The sequence below is a fragment of the Gavia stellata genome, chromosome 6, assembly GCF_030936135.1.
Source record: "Gavia stellata isolate bGavSte3 chromosome 6, bGavSte3.hap2, whole genome shotgun sequence".
NCBI classification, from domain to species: Eukaryota; Metazoa; Chordata; class Aves; order Gaviiformes; family Gaviidae; genus Gavia; species Gavia stellata.
In genome coordinates this window covers 22,401,140-22,426,318 of record NC_082599.1, presented here as the reverse complement: position 1 = coordinate 22,426,318, position 25,179 = coordinate 22,401,140, and the positions used below count along the sequence as shown (strand labels likewise).

Here is a 25,179-nt window from a genome sequence, read left to right as displayed (position 1 = left end):
GCAGAATATGTCTGTCATTTTAGGTTTATTGTTCAGCATTGTTCATCTGATGAGGACCTTCTGTTTTCTACAATGAGATTTGTGTCCTCTGGAATTAAAGATTACACCACAGGCCCTACATATAACAGGGGTAATTTTTGGACTTTCTAGTCTTGTTAGCATCTAAATTTTCCACTTTATTGTCCTTGAATTTGTTATTTTTTGCAGTAGGAATTTTTAATGCATCCTGTTGGCACTACATCAGCTGCTTTAAGTAAAATTCAGTATTTCTAAATCCTTCTGTGTGAGGGAATAAATTTAGTTCATTTTACTTGAGCACATGTCTGGCAAGCCATCAGCAGCTGCTGCTCTAAATTTCTGTGAACTGAGTTAATATTAAGAAGAAGGAGAAAACTCAAATGCCAGCTGTTTTCCAGCTTGTTTGTATGGGACGAAGTTTATGTTTATTAGCACAGTATATAGGGTCAGATCTGATCTAATCTGTTCTACACCAGTGACAGTTCTGTAAGATACCTTTGTGTTAGGTACTAATGTAACAAACTCTATACTTACATCCTCTAACTTTCAGAATGGAATAAAGTCATTAATTTCTCTGTGAAATATTTTCTTTTCTTTAGTATGTCTAGACATGGTATATTTGAAACAGAACTGTTTCTAATAACTGATTAACATCTCATTGAGAATCTTTCTTGTACTTTTAAGTGTTTCACTGCAGAAAGTTGCTGCACTGCTGTAGGGATGTCTATCCAGTCATATACCCATCTATTTCACCTGTCCAACTGCTAGAATTTGAACCTCAGCACAGTTATTGGAGGCAATCATCCACAGTTTTGAGTCCAAATCATTTAAAAATTGAGTGTAGCTTTGCAGAGAGAGTTCAAAGAATCACAGAATCATTAAGGTTGGAAAAGACCTGTAAGATCATCAAGTTTAACCATCAATCCAACACCACCATGCCCACTAAACCATGTCCCACAATGCCACATCTACATGTTTTTTGAACACCTCCAGTGATGGTGACTCCACCATCTCCCTGGGCAGCTTGTTCCAATGCTTGACCGCTCTCTCAGCAAAGAAATTTTTCCTAAGTTCTTCCAGGACAAGAGCCTGGTACGTGGTGTGTGCCACGACGGGCACTTACTACACAGCATCCTGTCCATACATATGTATGGACAACATACGTCCATACATCATAATTGGACTTTCAGAAAAGACATGCTGGCTTTCTGTTGTGCTGTTGGTGACACACTTCACATTTGTAAGTTGGCATCTAAATGGACTCACTAACTCAGATTGTTTCATCAGGGATACATATACGATACATTAAAACTGTAGAAACTGTGAAAATTCAACTGGGAAGTAGAAATTTATGCCTTTATAAGTGCACAAATGTATGTTGATAGTGTTTCTGTCTGTGCAAGCATGCAACGTGCAGATGCTTACCTTTAGCATTCTGAGAAGCCCAGAAATTCTTACCTTTTAATTTATTTGCAGGTAGTTTTATTAAGTAGAACTGAGATTACTGCAATGGCAGCCTCATTTATGTTACATAGCTTATTTAAGTTAGTGTTTCTTTTGGTTTATGTATATTGGTTTGTGCCATTTCTTCCCCTTCCCAGCACTAAAGAGGGATTTGTACTCTTCAGGGCCCCCTCTTCCCAGGAGTCAACTGTAGGCGGACTTTTCTCAGCCCAGTCAATTATACATTGACTGTAGTGCAGATTCAGCAAAGATCGCCAAAACCATAGGTTCAAGCCTGTTTAGGTGCTTCAGGTTGCTCCTGACATCAACTTAGTAGTTTTGCTCCATTGGAATTGGGGGAAAACAAATTAGCTTCTGAAGTTATTTTTCCATGTTAAGAACTAACTTGTTGCAGAATGGCATTGAAATCTCCTTTGCATATATTTCCGTCATTTTCATCTGTTTTGTTCCTCCCAGAACTGATGTTTTTTTGTGGGCTTTTTTTACTTTATTACTTGCATGCATCTTATTATTTTATGGCCAAAGTCAGATAGAGGGAAATAATAAATTGATATCAAAGTATGTGGGAAATCTGTTGTGATATTTGCCTGTGTTACGTATGTATCATTAAGTATGCACGCATACTATAAATATCGTATGTAAGAGATAATTTGTCACTATAAAAAAAGAATGTCAGTGGCAGTTTCCTACTGCTAACAAAACCATATATGAGATGAAACAATATATTCATCTCATGCAAGTAATTTATATTTCATCAGAAATCTATCCAGTGATATTAAGAGAAAGTACAGAGATCTATAACACACAGTTGTTCATAACATATGCACTCTTTTGTCATGGTGAGGAGCACATATTAGATTAGAAATGTTTCCATAGAAATGAATGGTATTGAAGTCGAATCCCATGCATTCAAGTATATGCCTCTAACAGGAACAAAAAAGCACAACCTAAAAAGCTTTTCCTGATTATGTGTCACTGATGAATGGAAGGCAGGTCCAATCAGTAAGCAGTACTAAAGTGTTCAAGACTGGCTTGTAATTTATTGTCTCCAGAAAATTTTGACTCACAGCCTTTGTTCTATGGCATTTTATGCTTTGAAAACTATTGCTTGTGTATTGCCATCTGTGGCTTATGCATTTTTTGGTTTGTTTTTTTTTGAAGGGGCATGCCTTTATTTGGCCACCTTAATTACACTGCTACCTCAGAATTTCTAGTCTTTCTGCCTTTCAGTGTCATTTTTTAAAATGTACAGTTTCTTTCTCAGGACAAGCAATATTTATCTTTTCTATATGAAAAGATAAAACATTATCAGTATGAAGTATTTCTGTGACTAGGACTGAACCAGAGGTATTTCCTCTGACTTGTTTCAGTCAGCACTTGACATATCAGATATTTGAATGAACCTTCTCTCAGTGATGCAACAGCTTGTCCAGACAGGAGAAAATACTTGTAGGGGAACTGCATAAATCCTGAGCTACTGTTTGCGATTGTGCATCTGTTAAACTGGTATATCATGAGTGACTGGTTAACGGGTTGGTGGCAAGTGGTTCTGTGGTCAGCATGAACAACAAAGGGAATAATAGATACCTTTGATATATGACTCTTGTAAAGATGAATCCAAGAAGGATGTGCCTCACTGGTGAAAATCAATGCCAGAGTTGTTCTGAGATGGGGTAAAGTTATTCCGTATGCCATATGAGAGAAGAGTCATAAGATTTTGGAGAGTCTCTGTAACCCAGCAGTGCTGCATAGTTTAGCAAGATAGATACAGGTGTGCATGTACCTGTATATGAATCTTCAAATTTTCCTACCTGACTGGGTTATACAATTAATAGAAAGAAGGATGTACATGAGCTTGTATTTTCAGATTGACCTGGGTAGTTTTGACTGAAACTTTCAAAATACATGTGTTTCATAAATGGTCTCCTTGTTTAAAGGATGATGTGAAAAGTACTAGTGCAATTTAGGGATACAAATACATATCCAACTTTGAGCTTCACTGAAGGACGCAAGTTCAACCTGCTGTTTTCTAATGTCATCTTCCCTGGAATGCATATTGACCTGTGATTTATACAACCTAAGTCCTGATGTAAGGCTGCCAACATACAGTAGCACAGTGTTTCAAAATTTTGTTCTGTGATATCAAAGGTATTCCCTATCTCAATATTTTTGAAAAGGCTAGAAACTTTTTTTTTTCCAAATATAGACAACATTTAATAGTTACATTCTTTGTAATGTTTTTTTTTCAGAAGTGAATTACAGTTTCCTTAACTCCAGCAGGATTTCTGCCTACTGGATTATATTTGAACATCTACGGTAGAATAATGATATTTCTCTTAAACAAAAAACCTACTGTTAAACTACCCAGTAATTCATATTGTCTCAAATAGATGGTTCTACTTCATCAACTTCTAGAGTTTGTCAGCTGCTGATTTCCTAGATACAAATCAAGGTCCATAGATTCTTCTAGTTAAAGATGCTGATGAGCCAGTAATGGATAGTGCTTCAGCTCCATGAGACTGGGTGGGCTTATTAAAAATAGGGGGATCTATTAAAAAACTGTGTGCGTACAAGCCTTCATTCTAGCATATGCAAAGCAGAGTGTACCAAACTTGTTCTAGTTACCTTCAGTGTGGACTACAAATCTGCAGAAGACTGTAATTATTTTGAAATCAGATGGTTATTTCCACTGGAAAAAGACATGTATTTTTCTTTCCTGTTTGTCCCAATGAGGGTAAATAGTTTCTAGAGATTCTTTTAACAAAATAAAAAGTTTATGCTGTCATTTTGGAAAAGACTTTAATATCAGTTTAATACCCGCAAACAAATTATGGACCATCCACAAATTGAATTTGTGGAATCACAAACTCACTGCATTTATACAAATACATTAAATAATGAGTGTAAAGTGACAGATGATACTTGGAGCGTAATCTAGGTCTGTATCATGAGTAGATAATAATATTAAGTTATTATTTAGGAAGTCCTAGAAAAATGGTATGTTGTAATGCAGACTATCTGTGTGTCACATTCGTGGTGTCTGTCAGCTGGACTTAACTGCATTTTGTACCTTTTTTATTGCTTTTTATAATCTCACCCCCTTACGTGTTCTGTTCCACCAGTCTCCTTTTGTATTTTAATTTTTGTTTTCTTCTTTTCGAGATTCATTACCACAGTTTTATGATGGCACTATAATTTTGTAATACATCCTACCTTTTTACTTGATAGCTCATGTTTGTATTTAAATAAATGAATATATGTATTTGAATATGGTTCAGGCAGGTCACTTGTGCATACATTTGGTGATATGCTTTGGAAAAAGCACATTTGAATTAGACTGTGAGTTGCATAGATAGGGGCAGTAGGATTTGCAGGTGTTACCCCAGGGAAGGATGATGCTTCTCACACGTTCAGTGCTCAGACGCCATGCAGTTATGCTTGTACTGGATCCATATTTGAGCAGTAGCGATCAGGTATGCAGAGCACTTTAGGTACATAATGCCTCTCTTCAATATGCCATGCTTTTTGGTGAATCCGTGAGACTCCAGCAAACTCTTCCATCTGGAAATGATTTGAAACATACCCCTGTAAATTCATGCAGCTATTAAAAACAGGATCCCTTTTCCCTTTTCTCTTTTTAAAGACAGCGCGGTCTGGCTTGTTTTTACTGCACCATTTCTTTTAAAATGGACTGCTCCAAATGATCTCATGCTGTGCAGTGAAGCATAAGTATTTTTCAAATGGTACTGGCCTGCATGCCGAGTGAGGAGGCAGAGGTCTTCCTGTATAATCCGATTTCAATCAACTCACTCTAATCACTACTGATAGCTGCAAAATTTAGCCTGGATCTGCTCTGGTAATCTAGATTGACACGAGGTAAAAGTAAAGAGACAGAAGGGCAGAGGAACAAAGAGAACGAGCAGAGACAGTGATTTTCTGCTTTTGCTTCCCCTTTTGGGACGCGTGCCTGTGCTGGCGGGTGCGCCCAGCGCCGCGGCTGAGGTGCCGGGACAACAGGTGCCCTCCACAGGGCTGGACTGGCAGCCGCCACACCGTGGGCACGCACGGCACAACAGGTATCTGCGCGACCTGTTGGCTTGCATTATTTATTGACATTGAGATCCTAATTCTCTTTGTTACTCAGAAGATCCTGGGGTCGTGAAATATTCAGGCATAGCAGCAGTTAAACAGTGCAGCCAGCAACTGGGCCTCTCTTCGACACCCTCTAAAGGCAAGTGGCTTCCAGTGTTGGGCTTCATCCTCCTACAAGCTCCAGTCTCGGAGTTTGGGTGGAATCTCAGTGGGTAACCGGGCACTGCATTTTGCCAGTGGAAGGGGGAAGTGTCTGTGTGAGTGGGTCCTTTTGACTTTTCAGTTTTAACTTTTCTGAGAGAAGAGCCAACTTTGGATTTCATGGATATACAGAAATACAGACAGCTGCTGCTGAAGTCAGGTATTTCGCAAAGATTTGTCTCTGTTTGACTGGATTGTACCTTGGGAAGAAAAATGACTTTTTTTATTGTTACCTGACCACACGCTCAGTCTGCCTCTCTCAGCCAGGCTAAGGGATTGTACTCCCTGGGGTAACAGAGGCACCTGGACTACCCCTCCATCTGACTTTCCATGCTGGTGGGGCTGCTGTTGGTCATCTCAGCCTTGCATGTTGCCATGCTAAAAACACCCAAAGCTAAAAATGTGTCCTGGGTAAGTACAAAAAGATGAACAAAGTTTCTATAAATATGCATTTTTTCTCATATATATGAATATGCTTTTATATATATATATATGTAGAACTATAAACTTATTAATTGGAACACCAGTATTTTGAAGGAACTATATTTTAAATTTATTATGGAAATTTTAAAATTATAGGCTTTCAACTTACTTGTTTTTGATATATGCTTTTCATCTATGCTAATAAAGGGTTTGTGCTATGTACTTTTAAATCAATTGCAAAATATGTGTGGCTTTCAGGTTACAGGATCAAGGCCTTAAGAGTAAGGTTTAAAGATCTGGAGGGGATTAATGATTTTAGTTATATTTTAATTTCTATTTTTGTATATTTCAGTGATTTGTGACTGTAGGGATTCTTATGTATAGTATGATCCACATCTTTAAACATTATTTTAAAAGTCCCAGGAGTTGTTTCAGTATGTTGTAATAAGTTGTAATACACAGTGGGATGAGGGAGTCCGTGTTCAGTGTCTTTTCTGTTGACTTTCTTCTTTCTTACTAAGAAAATACATTGTTATTTTGTCCTTATACATTATTTCTGTGTCAGAAACTAGGACTCCCTGTTGGGAAATAAAGTAAGCCATGAAATATAATTCCAGAGTAAGTAACAGTGCCCTTTCCTAACCCCCATCACATATGATTATACAACACTGCCAGCGCACAGCCTGCTCTACCGAGTAAGCAGAATGTCATCAAATTCCAGTTCCACGCAGAAACCTGGACATACTGGTAGCTGCTCAGTAGATGGCTTTAGGGCTTCTTCAGTGACCTGACTGAGTTCCAAATCTTGCCGCAACTGTATTGCCCATAACTGCATTACCTTGTCTACAGTGCTGGGGTTGTTCGGGAATAAAGGACATCACTGCCACACATGAGGATACAGATACCTTCCCTTCCCTGTGACTGCTCAGTGATTAATAGCTATGAAAATGTGTTAAGTTTCAGATTACTTAGCAATTTATGTGTGTTCGTCAAGCAGGCTACGGTTGTATAGAAGCACGGTTGGTAGATGTTTGTATCTCCCAACTTAGGTACTGAGGGATAAACTGCTCACATACACAGTGTGTCCTCCAGGAAGTAGAAATGTCGTATGTTTGCAGCTATGACTGTCTCCAGGTTTAGGTATTTAAAATACTTATTTCCGGTGATTATGTTGGAGAACACTGGGGTACGTACTCTTACCCATAGTTTTGCACTGTGGAATAATCACCAAGAATAAAATAAATAAGACCTCTCTCCCCTCCATACTTTCCATACAACTGTATGTTGTTTGCATTCAAAAGGAAATAAATATATGCTGTCATGAAAATACTAAATTTTGGTAATCATATCAATTGAATGATTGATATAGAGTTTATCTATCATGGCATAGCCCTGTGTTGCAGACATTAATGACCTTTAATTGTTTTCCTAAACCCGTAGTTGCACATGTGAAATGTAGGAACTATGAACTGGTTTGAAATTTCCAGTGCAAAAATGGCAACTTACATGATTGCAACTGTGTGCTATAAAAAGAAATACATGCAGCATCCAAACCACTGTAGCTTTTGGGATTACTTCTACTTTTCGCCTTCAAAAATAAATAAAAAATCCCGCAAAAGTTATTTGCGAGGATTACTGACAATTTTGAATTAAGTATATTCTATTAGTAATTTGTGGTTGTGACTGCATATCTGTTTGAGACATAGAGAGCAGAAGGAAGAAATTAATAGTTCTATAAAAAGATGAAGATAGTTTTATGTAATTCTAGCATTCACCTCTTTCTCTTGGTTTTCTTGCGGGGAGTGGTGGTGTTTAATCACTTCATGCACCTTTGGCAATATAGTATAAAAGTTATTTACTACTGAGTGATGGAAGGTATAATTTCCTTAGTAAGTATAAAGATAATTTTGTGACCAGTATTTTAAATGGAAAAAAAAAAAAATTAGAATAGCTATTGCACTGAGGATGTTTAAAACAATTAATGAGAATTTTTCAGAACATAATAGTGATTTTTTTAGTGCTCTAGTATTTTGAAAACCTGAAACACCCTGCAGTGAAGTACAAGGGCACCTTACAGAATCAGATATCTGCTCAAAGTATCACTTAGTTTAAGTCCCAACAAGTAGAGATTATCTTCAACTCCCTGAAAATGTAGGATTTGACTCTGGAAGTTTTACCTGTCTGGTGATTTCATCTTGACCTTTGTGCATATGCAGTGAAAATACGAGGGTCCAAGGCTGAATCACAAGGGTGAGTGCAAGAAAAAAATTTGGCTACAATCTAGCAAAGCACTTCAACATCTGCTGAAATTTCAGCTTATTTCTCACCTGCTTAAAACTTAAGATTGTGGTCAACCATACTGCTGAATCGGCGTGTTTGCTAAATTTGTGTTATTCTGTAATTGAAGTTGGCATTTGATCCTTGTGTCTTTAGCATACAAGTTCTTCAGGACAGAAATGACGCTATGCTGGTGTATCTTTGTACAAAAGACTGCTACCTGTATAATTCATATTTCCCTTTTAGGGCTTCGAAGTGCCTACCTGGGCACCTTACCCTGTGAAAAAAACCTCGCTACAGTGTTTAAAAACTAGGCAGCTTCTGGGACCTTTGCCAACATTTTGCTCTGATGTGTCTGACAGACCCTTGGCTGCTGCAAGGACCCTCACCTCAGAAATTACAAGGCTAAGAAATTAATTTCTCATGTCTTTCAAGAGCTGAGGAATCGACAACTTCTTAGTGGGTTGTTTCTTCCCCAGAAGCTCTTCACATACCATTTGTTAGATCTGCATGACTTCGATACAGTCTCCAGGGTTTCCAGACATGTGAATTACAGCCTTGGTTTTGTGCATGCGGTCTTGAGGAAAGCTTTGGTCACTGCTGCATTGCAGCACAAAGTGTGTGGCTTTTTAAGTGCATTAAATGGCAACAGAGGAGCTGCAGTGACTTTAGTTTTAAATTACATAGAGAATATTTTCACTTAAAAGCTGTTGGTGCTGCCACATGTGAATGTTTCTGAAAGTTACTTGGAAGAACTAAGGCTGACCTAGACAAGATGACTGTAAAATCTATTTGTCATCTAATGCCTTGGGGTTTTTTAATATTTGATTTGCAAAATGCATCCATTTAATTATCCTGAATGGAATAATTTTGTTAAATTAACTCCTATTGACATGAATTTAATTTTTATTGTTCTATATAAGCAATTATGTTCTTTGTTACTTTATGTAGGTACAAGCAATCCTGTACTTGAGCTCTGTGACAATTGTAGGTAGGACCTACACCTGTGAAAAAGCCAGTAGATTACAATAAATGCAGCTATGGGACATGGTGTGGGTTTTTTAAACTATGATTTTGACCTAAGCAGCAGATGGTGGTGAGATTTGGGCTTAAGGGAACTTTTAAATTTGAAGTACCATAGGGTCTTCAAAATATTGCTCTACGCCTGTTAGTGAGAGATTTCTTCTCTATATTTGCTGTAAACTATTTGGCCACTCTGTTATACTGGTATGTTACAGGAGTAAACACCTTTACGTATTCTGTGAAAGACATTTAATTTTGTACCTGATGTAATTTTCAAGTATTATCTTGCAGAGTTCCAGGTACAGCCCTTTTTTCCTATCCAAACATCCAATGGCTTTTGGAGCCATACAACCCCCGCTGGAGGGCTGCAAACCTTGACTCTGTGCCAAGGCAACCTACTGAGCAGAAAGGTCATTGAGCTACAGATATCCAAAAATAAATTCTAGCTCTTTAGCTGAAAGCTGTGGAGTCTCCTGCCATGCTCTGCTGTCAGTAGCTGTAGGTCGTGGTACCCACTGCAAAAAAAGAACAAAGTCTGTGTGCCACTTCGGTAGAGTAACTCTTCTTCCCTGAAAGACAGGTTTGGATGGGTAGGAAATTTGCTGCATTGCTGTACGTTGCTAACCATAAGTTAGGATGCTTAAGAGTGCATACACAGTATGTTTCTGCTTTTATTAATATTTAAATTGAGTTGTCATTGTTGGTATTTAAATCTTCTTGATTGCAAAGTATCCATTATCTCTGTCCTCTTACTTATTCATGCTCTTTGTCACACACCTAGTATCACTCAGATTCAAAGGAATGGGATTTACAGAGGAGGAAGACTGACTTTTATGTAATTAACTAAATTACAATTCCTGGTGAATTCCCTGAGCTAATAAAAGGGACTGATATTTCTATCTCACTTTATTACTTAAGAAGTTACATGGTGGTACACATAGTGTTACACTGGTACAGAAAGTGAGGGATGAAAGAAGAAAGATGGCATGTAAATAGTGAAATATGCTTGTTCCAGCTCAGAATGTTTCAAGAGAGGATGGGACATCTATGGAAAATGTAAAGAATTGTTCAGTTATATTGATTTGGAAACTCTTGAAATATGGAGTAACTTGAAAAAATGGAGGATTAAATGGTCAAAGAAAAAAGGCGAGGAGAAGATATAAGTGAGAAAAGGGAGATAAAGAGAAAGACAAACTAGAGCTTTGAATCTTAAGAGATGTGATAGTATTAGAAAGGAAGGATTAAACAAATGCAGAAATACAAATAGCAGGATGTGGCTACATTAGGAGTTCTATTTTTGTTTCTCCATTTGGGGTCAACGTGAAAATAGGAAATGAAACAAGTAGTTTGAAGAACAGATGGTGGAAAAAGCTTGAAAATAATTGAAAAATTATCTGAGCACGGGTTTACCCTGAAACATGGAGGATAATGCTAATACAAATGAAATTTGCTGTGTTCCTAACAGAGAGGACAAAATGTTCCCTTGGAGGAGTTCTTTTTGCTTGAGGTTTTCAAGGTACATGAGGGAGGAAAACTTGGACAGAAGCACTCGCTATTTACAAGCATGCTATTACTCTGGTGTGGATTAGTATTGATCTTGTGAGGAGCCTGCTTGTAGCTACAAAAGTAGGTGAAGTCAGGAAATACTAGAGATGGAAGTGTCTCCTGCCTGTGGAACAATAATAGAGCTATTGCTCATTTCAAGGGGTTGTTTTAAGATGTTATTGAAAGAGGGAGGCAAGGATCTGATGGAAGGTCTAAGTAGAGAACTGCTGACTGCAACAGTATCTCTGTGGGGTTAAAGATCTTTCCGTGCAGTAATTGGAGTAGTCTATGGCACAAGAGGCAATTGATTACTCAACTCTGGCTTGCATGGAGGACTTCGTCCTTTGATAAGTCATGGCTCTTGACATTTAAAGATTGTCATAGCTGAAACAGCCATAGGTATTTTTGGCTGAAGGACATTATTGGGGAAAAAACCAACCATGTCATGTTTGTCACATTGCTTATGAAGTGATGTTTCTTTTCAGTAAATCAACAAGGTGCTGTTTTAGTTCTGTCTCAACCTGGCCTAATGTGCGCTAATGTGATATTCATTCTGTCAAATAATCATGGACTGAAATGACATTGTCATTTGCTTTCCTTCTGGTTGTTATCAAGTCCTTAGTTTCTATTGGAGACAGCTTTTAGCATTCTCGGGTGACAGAGCAAGCTTCCTTGATAAATTTCTGATGAGGACTTTGGCTCTGTCCACTGGCAGCCCAGGTTTTTTCTGTTAATAGAGGCAAGCCTGGGTTGTCTCCATCCTTCAGAGGGAAGCCTGTGGGAAAGCTACTGTGGCTGCCGGATTGCCTACCTTTGCTTGCACAGGACTCAAGTGGTGTGCTACAGAAAGTTCAGGGATTTCGAAGCACTAGGAAACAAAAGGTAAAAAGCTTAATTACGTATTACCTCCTCCTCTGGTTTTACTTGTACTTACTTGTCAGTGTAATAATTCCCACTGATTTTGGTTGGAGCTACATGCATAATCCAATTAGCAGAAAGGTCGTCAGGGCATGCAGAACTTAAAGTAGTCTGCTGTAAGATACAGGATTTGCTTCCCCTGAAATTTCTGAAAGTTTTGCCTTGAATCAGGGGAACCAGGATTCTGCCCACATCCTCACAGCAGCTGGGCTGTACCAGCAAACAGAGTTGCACTGATGGCAGTTTCTGTGGGCAGTAGTAGCCTGTGTGTGCAAGGTTGTGATTTGTGCTCAGTCTGCTGGCACTGGGAGTCTGGGCTGGATGTGGGTGATACATCCCTATCAATAACACTGCTTGACTCAGACAGATTGCTTGATCTTTAAAATTAAGCAATCATGTTTGAAAAATAAATTAATGATACATTCCAAATTGGAATCTATCATTAATTTTAGCACTTCATCTTTATGTGCACCATGCTGAGTTCGTGACTACCAGGTAGCAATATTAAAGAGGTTGGAGGACAATTTATGTTAAAGGTAGGAAGTTGTTGTGACTGACTTCATACAGTAATGAGAAGTTAACTTTCCTAGAGTACTTTTCCTTAATACTGTGTAATAGCATACATAAGCATTTACTACAGATCTCTGATTGCTACTTCTAATCTCTACAGACTTTTGTTACTGCACAGATATAAAGGGAAAGGTAAGAGGAATGTGTTTTCCCCTTTTTAAAATGTAAAAGTTCGTTTGTTTTTCAGTACCAAGAGTTAATAAAAAGGCAGAAGTTACCAGTTGACCCAGTCACAATCAATCTGAGCTGCCTTGAACTGTCTCGATGAAGAGTTTATTCTGGGATAGAGGAGAGCATAGGAAAAAAATACAAACCTGACTTTGAAGGTCATCTTGTCTGAGAATTACAGAAGCATCTGTGGATAAAAGAAAATGATGCCTGTTTTTCTCAGTAGTACTTGTACTGGCCTTTGACATTAAAATCTGGATACAGGAATGCCAGCTATCTATTCCAGTGGGTTAGCTATTTCTATTGTATTTCCCTTTTTCTTTTCTACTTTTTTTGCCACTACTAAAATTGGAGAAGCTTGCAATATAAATTTGCAATGTAATTTTCCTGTATTTGAATTGCACAGACTAAAGCTGACTGAGGTCTGCCTGTTACTTAAATTTATGACAAGTTGACAGATACATCTTGCATTTCTAGAGGCATCAATGGGCCCAGAGTGTTTAAAGTGTAAATGGTTTATTTTTCCAGTGATGCATGACAAATTTAAACATGTAACTGCATAAGCATTTATGAGTTTTTCACTCGCATCATCAGTGCATTAATGGGAGAATTATTCCTAAAAACATGGTAGCCAAAGGAAATAGAAAGGAAGATAAGAGAGCAGCTACTGGACATTCAGGGCTGAGAACATACTGCAAATCTAGTAAGACTCTATAAAAATTAAGGAAGATGGGGAAGTTTTAACCCTTTCATGTTTGATTAACATTATAGATGATATAGAAATGTTATGTTGTGTTGAACACACTAGTGCTGTATGTTAAGGCTGTATAATTTTCCGTTTGGATTAATCTTGCTCCCTTTTAAAAATACTTGTGCTCATCATGGTTGCTAAATTTCAACTGGAATTCTGCTTGTGTATAGATTTTGTAATGTCCTGCAATTATTTTATACCATCAAGTTATACTGTTCTTCAAGTAATGTGTGATGCTGAACAAAAAATATGCATACAATAAGAAAGGCTCATGAGAAATATTCAAGAAATATGTCCACATTTTAGTCTTAAAGGTTTGGACACAGTTGATAAGAATTAAATGGAAATTTAGTAATTTTATGCTCAAGCTTTTCTGTATCTGTTCATTTCTTGTTATTTATACTTATTCATAAGAGGATATTTATATCTAACCATAACTATTTTATACTGAATTCATAAGGGCTACTGATTACATTGAAAGCCTTCCTAAGTTCCATTTTCATTAGGTAGCCTGTTCTAGAAGGAAACTAAGGACAGGATTTCCCATGTGGAAATAATTTTTGAGTATTTAGAGCCAATCTGAATGTAATACTGTGTAGAAAACTAAACAAGTAAAACATGTGTTTTTATTATTTATTGTGGTAGAAAGAACTATGATAAAAATTACCACAATAAAAAACCCCAACAACACAGTTACCATAGTTTCTCTGAATGATCATCAGGAATATACTTACCTAGTTACTAGGAAGTGTTTATTTTTTGCCCCTTGAGGTGTCAGTAAGAGATCTTCTATAGAATGAAAACAGCATCATCACTTGTTAACACAGAATATAGCAGTTGATTAGTAGACTAGATAAATCTGGGCAATGATATGCAAAGTTATGTCCCACAGAAAAAAAAAAAGTACAAATAGCATGCAAAAATTTACATATGTGGAAGCATATGTTACATTCCCAAGATACACATTGGCAATGCAGATCTCTCTCTTTTCCATTATACATGATTCCTAAATGCTTTCAATCACAAGTGAAAACATCTTGGAAATGAGAGAAGAGATTCAAAAGACATTAGAGATTCAAAATAATTTGCCCTGAAAACCAGCAAAAAAGTAAATACAGCTGCAAAAGCTTTAGGTTTCAAGAATTCAAAAATCCAGACCTGTGCCTAGAGCCCATCAGTGATGCCTTCTCTGCAGAGGCCTAAGGAACTGCCTTTATGTCTGACTTCCCGCTGTCTCTGCTTCCTGATTTCCTTCATTTCATGTTGGCTGTGGTAAATAAGTATCTGGCTACTATAATAGATGCAGTTTTATTGGATACAGCATATTGAATTCTTGCCCTATTTCCAGGCCAAATGTTGTTTCCTCATTTCAGCATGTCCTTGGCCGCTCTTCAGGGCACATTCCCCTCTGTGAGACCTCTGCCGTGTTATAGAACCTGCATATTCTTGAATGCAAAATATTCATAACCAATTCTGGGAGAATTTATTAAGTAAATTTAAGGCACTTTGATAGTTACTGTAATAATATCTTATTATCTTCAGAATTTTTAGAAAATAATAGGAGCTGCTTTGCAAGCAACACCTCAGTTTTTGAATATTCAGCATTTCAAACCAATACCGTATTCTTCAGGTGTGAATTATTTTATTGCAGGGCTCATCTATGTTAAGTACTTGCAGGTTTTACTGTCTTGTGGGCTTTTTCTTTCACTGGAAGACTTGCTTCCAATTTGAAGTCTACCCTGTGGCAAAGAGTGAATTGCATTTTTTGATATGATTTTCCTTGAGTCTTCCAGTCATTCTGAGGTTTTACTGACAGATTTTCCTCTATATCTAGCCTGTGTTGAATAAAGAAGCCATATGCACCATAGGAGACAATAATCAAGAGAGAAGGCCATGAAATACATAAAGCACTGTCTAGTGCACTAGGTACTCTAATTGTGAGTAATATTTTTAAATAATAATAAATGTTACTTCTTGAAATAAGACTAGTAAACAATTTGAGAGAGACACATTTGAAGAACATAATCTCTCTAAGACTAAGAAGAGAGGATGCTGTTATAAAAAAAAATCGGGTGTAGCTGTGTTGGGTCCTTTGAGTGCATTAATATGCAAGATATCATTTTAAATTTTTTTCATTGCTGCACTTCTGAATGTGTTTTCCTGTTGTTAAACTGTAAGTAACAAAAGTGCTGGCTTACTCTTTCTTTGGCTAACAAGGCGCATTCAGGAGTAAGGGGCATTCAGTTGTCTTTGAAGTTAAAGTTCCTCTCTAAGGATGCAAGAATGTCTGAAGACATCAGGAAAACAAGAATGAAATCCCAAAAGCACAAAGGGAACAGGGAAATTGAAGTAATGTTATCTCAGCTATTGATATCCACCTATTTATTTATTCCTTATTAGAAGGCATGGGTCAGATATGACATCTTCTGATAAACTGCTTCCTCTTTATAAACCATCATCTCAGTCTAGTCCCAGAGCTGTTCCTGCCTATTGGTGAAAATGGGATGTTACTGGAATGCCTCAGCATAATTATGGCCTTTTTTAGTCGTCAGAAATTAGAGCAGCAGTTAATACACTCTGCTTTGATTCATACAGATGAATATGCAGCAGAAGCACCACGGGACAACCTCCAAATTCAAGAACTCGTGGCTGCTTCTCACGAAAACCTTGATTTGCAGACTCAGTAGTTGGTCATATACCATGACTTGTTTCTCACAGACCAGACAACTAATTTTTTGCGTCTGTTTGGTTGATCACTTGGGAAAGAGTGCACTTTCTTCTAACTTTTACCATACTTTCCATTGTAAAGAAAAGAAATAGAGGTTTTATTTAATGACTTACTTAGTCTCTTTCTGAACACTGACGAAATAGGAATGCATAAGTAGTTGGTGTGCGTAAGTGTGTGGAATATTGCACTTGGAAGGCATTAATACACGGTGATATTCTTTGGAGTCATTAACAATTGATAGAGAATAAAGGTAATGAGGCAAAATATAACTATAGAACAGAGATTAATTTTGCCTTAAAATAACATATTTTTAGGAGCAGATTTTTGTAGAGGAAGAAGAAACATAATCACCATTTGCCAGCTAAAGCAGCTTTGCAATTCAGCAACCGATAAATTGTATTCTTCTGTGAAAAATAAGCAAAACATCTAATTTCAAATATATTTTCAACTATTAAAAAGTATTAATATAATATTAATGTATTATTAATGTTGTATTAATGTCAATAATTAATTTCACTTAGGTAGTTTTCATTTTAAGAGTTTTGACAATTTCTTGTTGTTTTTTTGAATTGTAAAATGTTTCTTAATATCATGGAGACTTGTGTTAGGAGGTTGTTTCCATTGTAAACAGACATTAAAGAAGCTGTATGCCAGCTATTTCAGCGCTGCAAGGTCACTTACAAAAGCTCATAAACTTAATTAAGTCCTCTTGTGAGCTTTGACTTGAAGAGTAAGTTGAAAAGTGTTGGATTGCCAGAAATTTCAAAGTGTTCCCAGTGCTACAGCCAACGAAGCGGCAGGAGAGGGGAGAGGGCAGACCAGGGCTGTGCTCTTTAGTTTCTGGCAAAATGACACAAAGATAGAGCAAAATCACTTAAGTGACTTTCTTCTGAACAAACTGTACTCTCAAGTATCATTTCAGATGTTGTCAGCTCCGTCACATGCTTAATCTTGTCATATAAGGGTAAGAAATTATCTCTGAATGTTTGAAGTCCGTAAATCTGCGTGCTGTATAACAGTGCGAGGGCAACACTGGGTATGATTATACCACATTTCTGATAAATAACATGAGTCACACAACATCTTTTTACACTGTCACCAGAACAGACATTTCGGTCTTTTCACCTGCGTTAGGGATGACAGGGAATGCAGGCTGCACTGCAGTGCATGCATTATTGGGTCTGTTTTTCTCCATCGGATGATCTCACGTGATCAGCCAATCACCTCTGTATGCTGTTGGACTGGCAGTCTTTTTAAATAAATAAAACCAATGTCCCACCTTTCCAAAACCAATGGGAATTTTATTTTATACTAGCAAATCCAGTGATCCAGTAGGAGCCCACAGGGCTGCAGCCCCCGTGCCTGTGCCCTGAGCAGTGTGGCTGGGCAGTGCTGGTCCGCAGAGTGTGGAAGGAAACCCAAGTGGAGCATTTAGCTAGTGTGCATGACTGGAGTGGGGTTGGAGTGAGGATGGGAGATATTTCTCTCTCTGAAGCAAAGCCAGTCCCAGTTGATAGCCTAGCAACATGGCTGTTTAATCCAGTGCCATCATTTCTAAGCTGTCTGTGGGAGGGCCTGACCTGCAGGGATCAGGCTGGGGCTGCTTGATAAGCACCCCCAAACACCACCAATCACCACATCAGTTTGCCAACCCTTATTTTCCCTTCTGTCCTCCCAAGTTCTTCCCCTTTCCTACCCTCATTCTCACCCAAATAAACAGCCCTCCCCTAATCACTTTTGTTTCCAATAGGTCCCAATTTTGGTATGTCTGACGGTGTTGCCCAGGTAACGTGGCCTTATACCACCTTACTGACGGGGTTACCTACGCACTGTGCTACAGGCGTGACCAGTTCGGTGGTCACAGAGAAGGGTTTACATATCGATGGGTAAATGAGGCACCTCCCTAAATCATAACTGCTAGTGGGAAAACAACATGCTAAGTGATCAGACTGTGAGTTTTAATTCGAACGATCTTTGTGGGTGATTCAAGCACTCATGAAGAAACGGCTTTTGAATTGCAGCCTTTCCTGTAAATTTCCCTTAATGTCTTGGTAAATTTGAAAGAGGTTATTTTAAGATACATCTTATAGGTGACCTCTTCCAAGGGACAAAGTATCTGGTTTGTTTTTAAAGTATCTTCTTTGAAATTTTGTTTGTAACTAAATTAAATCTTAAAAATGTGCACATTGCTTCCTTTAAAAAAAAAAAAATTAAAAAATCGCTTAAGTTGAAATCCAAAACCCAATTGGTCTAAACTACTGGAGTAATTTCTGCATATTTATGACTTGAACAGTGCTAGACTAGCTCATGTTAGTGAATAAAGAACTTCTTTTCACTTACAGCCAGTGCTTTTAACTACTCCCTTGTATCTTTTTCCATAAATTTATTGTTGCTAAGGGAAAAACTTTGAATCCTATGAGAAATGTGGTATGTTCCCACGCTAATGGAAACTACTGTATTCTTGTAGTACACAGTTTTCAAGGAACTCCTCATGCTGCGAGTTACATCATGAGTAATGAACGCATTGGCTCTGGGAACTGGTGTTCTCCTAGTGACGGTGTAAACTCTCTGTTGTAAATATTGCATTTTCAAGAAAAAGGAATGAAAAAGCTCTTTGGCAATAACTCAGGCATTCCAGATTAGTTAATTATAATGTTGTGTGGTGGTCTTTGACTCAGGCTCTTCTTCAAGTGCTAGTAGCTGATTTCTTCTTGATATATAGTAGTGTGCTAATGTCTTACCGGTGGGTTTTAGCAGTGTGATTTTATAGCTATATAGCTGTTGGATAGTTATGTTAACCATTGTATTGTTGCTACATTGAATGGTGTTACAGTTCTAAATCTGCACAGCAAATGGAACTATTGAAGATTCAAGGACAAATCTCACTATGGTGTGAAAAAGAGGGGAGTTAAATTTCTACAATTATTTCAGGTACAATGCACATAGGAGAAGATAAATTTTAACAATGGTAATAATGTTGAAGCATCTATGGAAACAAAGGGTAAAATATGTCTGAAGTACGTTATGTTTTGGTGTCCATCCATCATTAACCAGAAACTTAATGGCACTGTTAAAATTATAATTTAGGTTGAAATTTTCAAGACTTGCCAAACTGTGTAATTTGTAAAAATCTGTCAATAATTCCTCGCGTCCAGACAGTACAAACTGCTTTAGTGTTTCTCACTGAAATTAGAGCCTTTAAACCCCAGACTTGGCACGTGCCCATAATTAACCACTTAATGCGTGCGTTATGATAGGATTTTGCTTGTATGAATGTGCCTGACCAAAGGGAGGAGGTTGAGGAAAAGCTGTTCAAAACCATTGTGCTTCCAAAGTGATTGATTTATATTTTTCTGATATCAGCCATGCACTTGTATGAAGCTACAAAAAAATTAGCCTGGTTAGATGTTCACATCTTGTGTGGCTATGATGTGCAAAGTGACAGAGAATATAAAGTCCAGAGAAAAAATTCCTCTCTAAAGATTCCAAGTAGTCACTGTAGAAAAAATGGAGAGTTTTATACGTCACTGACACAAAGGGCTGTTTACTAACCAGTAAGTGCATGACTCCATACGTAACGTTTATGAACATAACAGAGACATTTATCTACTTGTTGGATGGCGACAAACTTGGTTCTCATTTAAGAGAGTGGCCAGGCTGTTCTTTTCTTTACTTGAGGCAGAAGAAAAGGAGTTTAATGAAAAAGTAATAAAACTGTTGAAAATCTGAAAAGGGAGACTGGCCGTGAAAGTGAGGAAGGTTCATCCAGAGGGCAGAGGACATTCAGGAATGCTGAAATCTTTGCAGTCTTACTCTTAAGGCCTTGATCCTGTACCCTGTTTGAGCTAACTGTGAGCATCTGTGGTGGGCCATTTCTCATGCAAGGATTTGGCTCATTTATGAGCTAGGGCCTTGCAAAACCGCCAGAGGTGTTCCAGCTCTCCTCTGCTTTATCCAGTATATCCAGAAAAGAAACCAAGGAGAATAGCAAATGTTTAGAATCAGGGCTTAACTTTTAAGACTCAGGAAGACAATAGGACCTTCATCTGATCCCACACTCTTTCAGACAGTGACTGATTCGCATTATAAGTTAGTTTAAGGGGAAAAAAAGGTATACCAAAGTTCTGAACCTTTCCTCCTGTTAAACTGCAGCTGCTTGGGTTAGAGTCATAAAGTAAATGAAGTATTTTTGCAGTCAAAAACAATCTTCCTTTCTAGCAGAAAAACACCTAGAAAGGAGAAAGGACTGTAGACCGAAAACATAAAAAATAAAGTTGAATTACAAAATAATTCATTAATAACAGTATTTATTAATAGGAAAAGTATCTAGTAATGAAAAATAATTATTATACATTATTTACTGGCTCTTTTAAGGCCATTATCAATTTCTACTCGTACATTCATTTTTAGGGACACTGTGTAGCCACTAGAAACACAGGGTTTGTGTCACAATTTACTGAAAGAATGCATTCAGTAAAGGTTTATTGTAGAATAGACAGGTGTAGTATTTTGTGACCAAAGTCTTCAAGCTGTTTACAGTAATTCGTGATGCCTTTGCAATTCTGTGCTTAGGTTTATTTCTTTTATTCTTCCATCAATGTATTATTCCTCTGAAATGTGTCTAAGTGGATCTGTTGCACGAAGTGTGACAACTGCAACTTCATCCAGAGCCTCCTGCAAGCACTGAGTTCCCATTTTTCAGGTATTCATGCCACTTTCATCCCTTGCAAGCTGTGTTCTGGCATGTTGTGTTCTTTAATGGTACTGAACTTACTGGTCCAGGATTACTAGAGAACTGGTCAGTTCTCTAGCTAAATGGGTGCAACTCCTCAGCACTGTTACTGCCAAATTCTGCTTTCTGTTTCTGAGGTTTTTAATTTTTTATTTGCATGAATAAGCATTGCTTCATCTCTTTACAGCTGTAAATTAGGACAGTTGAATGCTTTTGTTTTCACAGAGCAGAGCAAATGCCGGTTATTCGTGGGAATTTATCATAGCATATAGGGTGGGGTTTGGGACTGCTTACTGCATCCCTCAGTTCCCCCCAGGGGAACTCCCCAGGTAGTCAGCCTGTCCCTGGGGTCTGGGGTGTCTGGTGGGGAAAGTCTTCCTTCATGGGTGGCCAATCCATGGTCAGTGTAGGGATCAGAACTTCAAATCTGATAATTTTGGAGAAGTTTTAGTTATTTCCATGGTTCCCCTGATGTGGGCAGTCCTTACAAGACGTTAGTAAAGATCATCCATCTTTTCAGCTTGCCTTTTCCTGGTCAAACTGTTCCAATTCTAGGCTCAGGAGCACTTCAGCTTCATATGTTCGTGAATGTGAATTGCAGACTCTATTGAATGAGAGGATGGAGGGGACTGAGAAATACCTTCAGTGAGACCTGTTTCTGGCATTTTTTTAGACATAGAGTCAGCATATTAACAAGAGCTGTATTTTTAGCCAGTATTGCTACCTAGCAACGGACCATTTACTGTACTATGGGCTTGAAATGTATTAAATAATTTTAGCTTTCCTACTTTAACCTTGGTGGATTACACTAATGCCTCAAGGCTCTTTTCCTGTGCTATGCTATATGCCTTCCGGTACAAGACAACAAACTACTGTCAAGGCCATATTGTGCTTAAGACCAAATGCTGTTAAACTTTTTTTAGCATAAGGATGATAACATAATTTCTGCTACCTTCCTACTAAGCAACTAGCTAAGTAAATATTTAGAAACTCAAGAGACTGCCGTCTAAAAGCTGTCCTGATTTCTACTTTCACAAGTTAAAAAAAAAATTTGAAATAGCTAAGTCATTTTGTAAAAGCTGTAAATAAAAATGAAGGAAAAAATCAGAATGGGGGTGATTAACCTTTAAATCTGATAAATTTTCAGAATTTTTAGTTATTTCCATGGGATAGGAAGGAATATATTTTGCTGGTTAGATTTCTGTTAAGATTATTATTTGAATTTTTTAAAATTTATCTTGACTTATTTCCTTTTAATTCTAAATATTTAAGACTCAGTAGTGATTTTCACTTTATGGTTCAATTTTGACTTTTATATTCATGTTACAGTATTGTTTTGTACTTACTTACTTACTCCAAAAGTAGTTTTGATTTTCAGCTGTAACCAATGTGCATATCATGCTGAAGGCAAATAATAAACCCGTCTGGCTTGAGCAGCTTATTGTCTAAATAAAGCCTGTACTGTTTAAAGAGGATACTTTGACTGAAGTATTTAAAGGGTCTAGACCTGATAGTGCAAGAAGGCAAAGTTCATTTTCTTCCATACCCTCCCACCTTCTAAAGGTTGGTTAAATCTGAAGAAAATCATCCCCTTAGACAACGAACCTGCCTTTCCATCGGCACAGTGTAGTCACCTAGCCTAAAGCAGAAACTACTTTTGCGCACATTTTGAATAGCTAGAAATTCTTACAGAAAGAAGCAAATAATAAACCTTCAGTAAATTCTGGGCAGTGGCTACTCCTTGCAGACTTCTAAAGTATCTTAAAGTTTAATTGTAGAATAGATTAACCGAAGTATTTTAAAATACTTTAATTACTGTAGCATTCTAAAAGTACTTTGAAATTATTTAAATTTTAATTTTAAATTTATTTTAAAAATTTGAATATTTGAAATATTTTGATATTCTCCAAATATACAAATATTGGCTACTTGAAATATTAAGTTCTCAAAACATTTAAAAATATTCTTTACCATTTAAAAGCAATATCCATTGATTTAGCCCTTGTAACTGTATTTATGTCCCATTCAGCATTGAGGTCAATACAAATCTCCTGCGATTTAGGGATTTCATAATATTTCTTTATTATCATTTTTTGTCCTCTTTTCTTTTCTAGTGTTTTCTTACTAGGTCTGGGCTATTTCTGGAAGTGATAACCTTTTCTTTACCCTGTTAGGCTTCACATTTAAAATGTGAAGTAAAAGTCTTTGGGCCAATTTTGTTGTTATTTATGCATGGGTAAAGTAAATCACCAACTTTTGTTGCACATCAAGGAAGATGTTTATGCACATCACTGAATAAGTCATTTTGCTTGCTTAATGCAATTTTGCATATAATAAAAAACTTCCATTTGAAAAAAAAAAGTGCTGATGAAAAATGTCTGTTCAGTCTGGTTGGTGAAGTCTTTTATTATGTACAGGGTAAACATAAATGGTAAACATAGTGCCCTATTACCATGTCTTGGTTCTTGCCTGGTGGGAATAAAAAGGTTATTTCTGTCTTGTTTCTTTGCTTCAGGTGCTTTTCTGTTTGATTACCAATTATTATTAACTGTGGTAATGCGTATGTAGTATGGAAGCTGAAACTGAAATCTCAGCACTCTGGCAGATGGGAGATATGTTTAACTGTTGCTGAGATGCAAAGGGAAATCATCAATGAATTCATGACACAGTTCATTACCCAGCCCCAAATAAGTATAAGTTTCTGATGAGGGGTTGTACTTGTAACATACAATCTTAATTCAGACATTTCTTAAAACTGAGTCCTGAATTAGACATCAGTTTTTAAAATATTGAATTTTTAAACTCCAAATGATTCATTTTGTACTTGCATTTCAGTAAAAGTAAACTTTGGTGTATTCCTACTATTGTACAAGACATTGCATAATGTTACAAGATACTGATTTGGCCCGTGCTCCCAGAAATGAATTATTCAAGCAGCTCTAACTAGGAGTGATAGAACATGATCTTCAGCATTGCTTTCCTGCTTCTCAGTCTGGCAGACCAGGTGCTTGAAATCTGCTGATTTTCCCTGCTTTTCATACAGCTACATGTTCATTATTTTTATTCTGTTGAACTTTTTATATATTTGGGTCTCAATCTTTCACACGTTTTGTTGCAGTAGCTTGCTCCTGTTTGTGCACGCACTGAAGCTGCCAGATGAGGTCTGGCAGGGGAATGAGGTGGAGATATTCTGGGATCTTAGCAATAGGAGCTGAGCTCTTGTTTGTGTCAAGAATAAGATGCTTCTTTCCCATAAGAAATTTTGGAGCCTTGTAGGAAAGAGCTTTCAGGATCGAAACATTGGGTTTGGCCTCTACCCTTGCCAGTTCCTTTTCTGGATCTGGTGCTTCATGTCCTTCATGACCGTGCGGTACCTTGGTGCCGGCCTTACCCTCCTGGCACAGCTGGATGTGGATCCTGTTGAAATGGCCTGAAGTGCCAGCAAGTCCCGAAGGTAGTCAAGGGGGGCAGCTTGAAATTCAGCCAAGTGCAATGCTGTGATACTCCCCTTGTGCATCACTCTGAATGTGCAACTCAATGTAACTGTGCCCAAAAGTAATCGGCACCACCTGTCGTGATGGGAGATTGGACAGGTCGGTTCTCTAGCATTGTCCATGAATTATGCTTTTTTCAAGGCTGGGATAATTCAATCTAAAAATGCTGTATAACAAATATTAGGATTATGCTAAGCTTAAAACATTTCATAGTGTCTTTCATATTGTGCCAGGAAGATTTCAGCCCTTATAAAAACTATAGTTTTAATGCCTATTTTGTATTGAGCTTCTGATTTTCTCTTTAACATGTAGTTTGACATGAGAAAAGGTGGAATCATAGAATGTAGTTCAGAGCAAAAAGACATGCTGAAATGAAGTGTCCATGTTGATATGGCAATGGGCTGCAGAGCACTGAGCTGAAAACTGGTTTGGAAAGTCTAGGTCATACTTTTCAGGTCCTAAATTTTCAGAGAGATGTTTTAGTTGCAGTTTTCTATATGCTTGAGAAATTTAAACAATGCTTCCCAGCTGGTATCGAGGCTGCCCGTGCTGGCTGCGGCTGTAGGCAGGGAGTCTCCAGGGCCTCTCGCTGGCCTGTGCTGGGAGGTGCAGAATCAGCTCCTTAACCTGCTCTTTTCTTCTGTCTTCTGCAAAATCCTGCCATAAAGTGAGTTTATGCTGCTGGCAGTACTTGATATTTTTATCCTTCCATATTTTGTATTATCCTAGTTTCAAGATGAATTCTAGTGAGCTTATAGTAAGAACATGTCTATTA

General features: G+C 37.6%; 1 protein-coding gene and 1 long non-coding RNA gene across 4 annotated transcripts in view; one reads left to right on the top strand and one right to left on the bottom strand.

The window, feature by feature from the left end:
* CACNB2 (calcium voltage-gated channel auxiliary subunit beta 2) overlaps positions 1-25,179 on the top strand; it is a 261,693-nt gene that overhangs the window by 90,144 nt on the left and 146,370 nt on the right. The gene's annotated exons all lie outside the window — the stretch shown is intronic.
* The window catches only part of LOC132317176 (uncharacterized), a 48,995-nt gene that overhangs the window by 1,143 nt on the left and 22,673 nt on the right, over positions 1-25,179 (bottom strand). The window contains exon 2 of the long non-coding RNA XR_009484027.1: positions 12,846-12,886. This is a non-coding gene — a long non-coding RNA (uncharacterized LOC132317176). The remainder of the gene's footprint in view (positions 1-12,845; positions 12,887-25,179) is intronic.